The 6,000-nt window shown below is 37.6% G+C and overlaps 1 long non-coding RNA gene across 1 annotated transcript in view; it reads left to right on the top strand.

The window, feature by feature from the left end:
- The first annotated feature begins 288 nt into the window (after positions 1-288).
- Positions 289-6,000, top strand: part of LOC110568987 (uncharacterized) — a 510,454-nt gene continuing 504,742 nt past the window's right edge. The window contains exon 1 of the long non-coding RNA XR_002479126.2: positions 289-484. This is a non-coding gene — a long non-coding RNA (uncharacterized LOC110568987). The remainder of the gene's footprint in view (positions 485-6,000) is intronic.

Here is a 6,000-nt window from a genome sequence, read left to right as displayed (position 1 = left end):
TAGAAAGAAAAGCCTATATTTCTATTAGCATTTTTCTAGGACAAACTCTGACCTTTGTATTTATCTTTATACATAACTTTAGACTCTATACTGTAAAAAATTAACATGTCTTTTTTGCCCCCATGCTATGGATTTTCAAATACTAGAGAATTAGAACATGCTATGAATTTTCGTTTCTATTATTCCTTGTAGTCTTTTATCTTTAGTGAGAACTATTCTTTAGGTACTGCAGAGATTTTACAGCTTGTCACGGTTTCTACTATATTAAGAATCAAGTCTAACAAAATCAGAATAGATGCTAAGCTTGGAAACCCACAGGAAACATGTTATTCTTCAGTATTTGCAAGGCACTGATCAAAACGTCTCTTCTCTCAATCTCGCTTCCTTCTTTTCATTTACTAAATAGGCTTTTGAGCCGCACAAGACTTTGTGATTTTATGGATATGAAACCTGCTGTCATTTAGCTTCCTGCCTCTGGGAATAGGTGAGTAGTGTTACCTTTGATAGAAGAGCCAGGTCATTCTGTAATGATGAATAAAGACTTTCTGGGTAACTGGAATTCAAGGGCAGGATTTTCGTATATGTGACAGTACCACTGAAAAGGTGTGTATCAGTAGATTCTTATCTATTTGTGTTACTTTATAGATGCAAACGTTTAGCCCAATGGTCTTCATTTGCTGCATTATTTAATAATATTCTATTTTATCTACTGAAAATAAATGAATTAATAAGGTAGGTGAAATGGATTATAGAAGTAAGTAATTTGAGAGATATATTAACAGAAAGAAAGTAACATATAAAAATAAGGAATGGAAGGTATTAAGGGTTGAATATTGTGTCCCCAAATTCATATATTGGGGTCCTAACCCCCAGTATCACAGAATGTGACCTTGTTTAGGATTAGGTTTGTTGCAGATGTAGATAGTTAAGGTGACATCATACTGGAGTCGGGTGAGCCCCTACTCCAATATGAGTTGGTGTCCTTATATAAAAAAAAAATCAGACACAGCCTTGCACACAGGGATAATGGCAAATGAAGATGAAGACACAGGTTGGGTTGATGTAGCAGAAGCCAAGGAATGAAAAGATTGCAAGCAGACCACCAGGTGCTAGGAGACAGACGTGGGACAGATTCTCCTTTAAAGCTCTGAGCAGGAATCAATGCTGTGGACATTTTGATTTCAGATTTCTAGTCTCCATAACTTTGAAACAATAAACTTCTGTTGCTAAAGGCACATAGTTCATGGTACCCAGTTATGGCAGTTCTAGCAAACTAATCCAGGAGGACTTAGGCACAAAATGCTCATGAGGCATTCAGGACAAATGCACATGGCTTAAGTAAGATTCAGTAAGTGCTTATACCCTGTGCTAAGTGTATTAATTTACCCATCTCTTTCCTGTTGATTTTTGCTGTGTGTTTAAGATTTACTTGATACGCTGTGTGATTCAAGCATTTCAATTTGGTTTGTGAAATTTCCTGTTTCGTGACATATGGATTGGCTTGCAAGGTCGTATACTTAGAAGCTTTCTGTCACATTAACGCCACCTCCCAGGTTGACAAGACCTTTAGAACCTCAAATCTAGTTGTTTTTGCATTCCTCAAAGTACTGTTGGATCCTTACGAAAACTGTAATTTTTCCTTTAATTTAAGTTTTGTTATAATGGAAAATAGGTTTAAGGTTGAGTGCAATGGCTTGTACTTGTAATCCCAGCACTTTGGGAGGCCAAGGTGGGAGGATTGCTTTAGGCCAAGTGTTTGAGACCAGCCTAGACAACATAGCAAGACTCTGCCTCTACAAACAAAATTTAAAAAATAAATTAGCTGGGTGTGGTGGTACATGTCTGTAGTTCCAGGTATCTGGAGGCGAAGGTACGAGGATTGTTTGAGACCAGGAGTTCAATCAAGGTTGCAATGAGCCCTTATCATGACATTGTACCTTTTCTCAAACAAACAAACAAAAAAGAAGGATAAAGATGGAAGGAAGGAAAGGAAGGAGAGAGGGAAGGAAGGGAAGAAAAGAAAACAGGTTTAAGACCTTCTAGAGAATGGACAAGTCTGGAGAAGTTTTATTTGTAAATATGAACATCATCTACTTTAGGAAAATTCTAGTTTTACTTATGATATGATTAATATTTCCCATCATCACAACTCTGTTTCTCATTTTTATTTCTGAGTTGTGATTTTATTTAAGCAATATTAAAAATGTGTCTGAAAACATTGACTTACTACAATGAAATCTACTTTTTCCCCACCCAAATCTATCTTATGTGATGATATAAATCTATTTAAAAGTTCACCTTCATTTCATTTTTGTTCTTACTAAAATATTTCTTAAATCTTAAAATAGAGTCACAAAGATGCCCTAAAGTCCTTAGAAATAAATTTTGTGCAGAATGTTCTATATTCACTTAGAGTAAGTAACCTCCTCCTTGCATCAGTTTTCAAAGCTTGCTTGACGTTGCTCAGCTTCTGCATTTGTAGATCAGCTGTTTGTCACATTTTTACATTCCCTTTAGGGATTTTTAGGTTTATGTTTATTTCTGCTCTTTTCTATTTAACTGCTCATAGAAACCAGGAGGGGTATCATTTGGTGGTTTGCTTACTGTTTATAATTGAGATTCGCTTGAAGCAGGGGTCAAATTAACTCATGAGTTGTGATCCTAGAATTGACTTTTCCACTGCCTATTTCTTCCTATAAGTAGGGATTTACCATTCAAACAGCCTATTTCAGTAAGGGATACTGAAATTGAACAGCCTGATTGCTAATAAAACAGGAAAATAAAACAGTGCATGGCTACGTCTAGCCTCCTCTAGTGGTGAAAAGACCTTTTATAATAAAAATAAACCAGTGATAAATGCATCCACTTAACCAAAACAGGTTTTGCTTTGGCTGCTAGAGATTTAGACTCACACATTTGAAGTCTAGTTATTTCCCCAAAATAATTTTGTAAATAAGCTAGTAGCGTGTTGCTTGAAGGCTTCAGCCCAAGCGTCAGCCTCTGTGTGAAATTCTGGCTTTAGCCATAGTGCCGTTGTGACCTAGAGCCAGTTACTTAATCCCATAGACCTCATGCTTTCCGTCCGTGAAATGAGGGTCATAAGAGCAGCCACTTTCCATGGATATTATAAAAATTCAGATAATACTATAGAAAATTCTGAGCATAACGTCTGGCAAGTTGAAAGGGCTTTATATCTGCTAGCTGTTATTAATTTTTACTTTCTAATATTCAGTTCAGTTTAGCATTGTATTTATTTTTCTTTTTGAGTGAGGCATTTGTCTTAGAAAGCTGTCAGATACTGGCCCTTCCGTGGAGGCTCTCAACAATCTAATTAGGGAGAAAATACACATGAAATTATTTCACTGTACCAGGATAAAGGGATGCAGGGAGTACACTGTCAGTACAGAGGCACTCACCCCAATGTGGAGAGTCAGCAAAGGTTTTCCAGACAGTCATGAAAGCTAAGCAAAATGTAGTCACAGGGTGAGAAGGAGAAAGCCTGAACGGTAGCTAAGAGCTATGTAACACCCTGCTACATGCCGGTAACCAAAACACACCGAAATCCAAACAGCAGAATACAGAGCGGGAAACATGGAAAATGAGTTGAGATAAATACTCTCCTGGGAATACCGTACTAAGGAGCTTGGCCTTTGTTCTTTGAGTGATAGAAACCCAGTGAAGTACAGTAGTGCACTGCGTAGCAATGTAGTCAGTGATGGACTGCATACATGGTGGTGGTCCTATGAGATTATAATGGAGCTGAAAAATTTCTGTCACCTAGTGGGCATAACATCTTAGTGCAATGCATTGCTCACGTGTTTGTGGTGATGTGCGGTAAACAAATTTACTGCACTGCCAGTCATATAAAAGTATACCACAAACAGTTATGTACTTTACATAATACTTGATAATAAACAACTACATAACTGGTTTATTTTTTAAAACACTATATTTTTTAATCATGATTTCAGAGTATCCTCCTTTTACTTATAAAAAAGGAATTAAGTGTGAAGCAGCCTCAGACAGGTCCTTCAGGAAATAGTCCTGAAGAAGGCATTGTTAGCATCAGAGATCACAGCCGCCTGTGTGTTACTTCCTCTGAAGACCTTCCAGTCGGACAAAATGTGGAGATGGAGGACAGGGATATTGATCATCCTGACCCTGTGAAAGCCTAGACGAACATGTTTATGTCTTAGCTTTTAATACAATATTATATAGTAAAAAATAAAAACTTAAAAACAGAAAAAGCTTATAAAATAAGGATATCTATTTTTGTACATCTATACGTTTGTAATTTAAGCTAAAAGTTATTACAAAAAAGTCAAAAAGTTAAAATTTAAAAGTTTCTAAAATGTTAACATTTAAAAGATTATTAAAATATTACAGTAGGCTAAGTTGAATTTATTGTTGAAGAAAAAAATTAAAGTTAGTGTACCTACGTGTACCGTGCTTATAAAGTCTACATTAGTACGGTAATGTCCTCGGCCTTCACAGTCACTCACCAATCACTCACTGACTCACTGAGAGCAATTTCCAGTTTTGCAAGCTTCATTTACTGTAAGTTCCCTAGATAGAGTGAGCATTTTTTATCTTTTATGTCATGCTTTTATTGTACATTTTCTATATTTAGATACACAAATACCATTATGTTGCAATTGCCTACAGTGTTCAGTACAGTAACATACCGTACGGGTTTGTAGCCTAGGAGCAATCGGCTACCTCACACAGCCGAGGTCTGTGGTAGGCTACACCATCTACATTTGTGTAGGGTTTGTAGCCTAGGAGCAATCGGCTACCTCACACAGCCGAGGTCTGTGGTAGGCTATACCATCTAGATTTGTGTAAGTGCCCTCTGTGATGTCCACACAACAACAAAGTTGTCTGACTATGCATTTCTCAGAGCATATCCCTGTTGTTAAGCAACCCATGACCATGTTTAAGCAGAGATATGCTATGGGGCTCTCTGGTTGGTGTGTGGAAGATAGACTCTAAGAAGCCAAGGAGAGGGAGAGAGAAAGGAAACTGAAGTAATCATGACCACTCATATTGAGGAAGCGGCAACAGAGGTAGAGAAGACAAGGTGGGGAGGAAACATATGTGGATGGTAAAACAGGCAGGACTTAGTGATTGGCTGAGATGTAAGCATGAGAGCCAGAGAAAGTAGAATGAATCCAGGTTCCTGGGTTGTGTAAAGGTGTAGCTGGAGCTGCTACTGAGACCAAGATTATGGGAGTAGGATGAAGAATAGGGGAGGGGCAGAGGGGGAGGAGAGACTGTAATGATGTGTTGACTTTGACACCTTTTCTTATGAGACGTAAGAAAGCAGTAAACAATGATGCTATGCAGTAGTACTGAAGCCAGTGAAGGAACAGTTTGTCACACCATGTCACCTACTACGTGCCAGGAAGAAAGCACACCTGAATCCACATAAATATTTAAAACTTAAAGCAGGGAAAAGTGTTGAGCTTTAGAGTGAAAAGAAATATCATTTATGGATGATTATGTTTATACTAAACCTCTAAACCTCTCTGCCAATCCTGTTAATTTTATATATCTACAGTTTTTATTTTTGAGACGGAGTGTTAATTTGTCACCCAGGCTGGATTGCAGTGGCATGATCTCAGCTCACTGCAACCTCTGCCTCCCAGGTTCAAGCGATTATCATGCCTCAGCCTCCCAAGTAGCTGGGACTACAGGCACATTGCACCACACCCAGCTAACTTTTTTTTTGAATTTTTAGTAGAGACAGGGTTCCATCATGTTGGACAGGCTGGTCTCGAACCCCTAACCTCATGTGAGCTACTCACCTTGACCTCCAAAATGGTAGGATTACAAGCGTGAGCCACTGCACTGAGCCTATGTACTATTTTATCTGTAAAATTTATCTACTATATTCTCTTGTTTTGTTTTAAGATTCTCTTTGTTATTCTTATTTTTGTTTACAAATTTCTCATTTTTATTTTGTTAGGTTGAGAACTTATAATTTCATCTAAATGCTCT

Source organism: Aotus nancymaae, unplaced genomic scaffold (assembly GCF_030222135.1).
Source record: "Aotus nancymaae isolate 86718 unplaced genomic scaffold, 86718_ANA_hifiasm-v0.15.2.pri h1tg000025l, whole genome shotgun sequence".
NCBI lineage: Eukaryota > Metazoa > Chordata > Mammalia > Primates > Aotidae > Aotus > Aotus nancymaae.
Note: the sequence above shows the minus strand (reverse complement) of the source record. Positions and strands in the feature narration are given on the sequence as shown.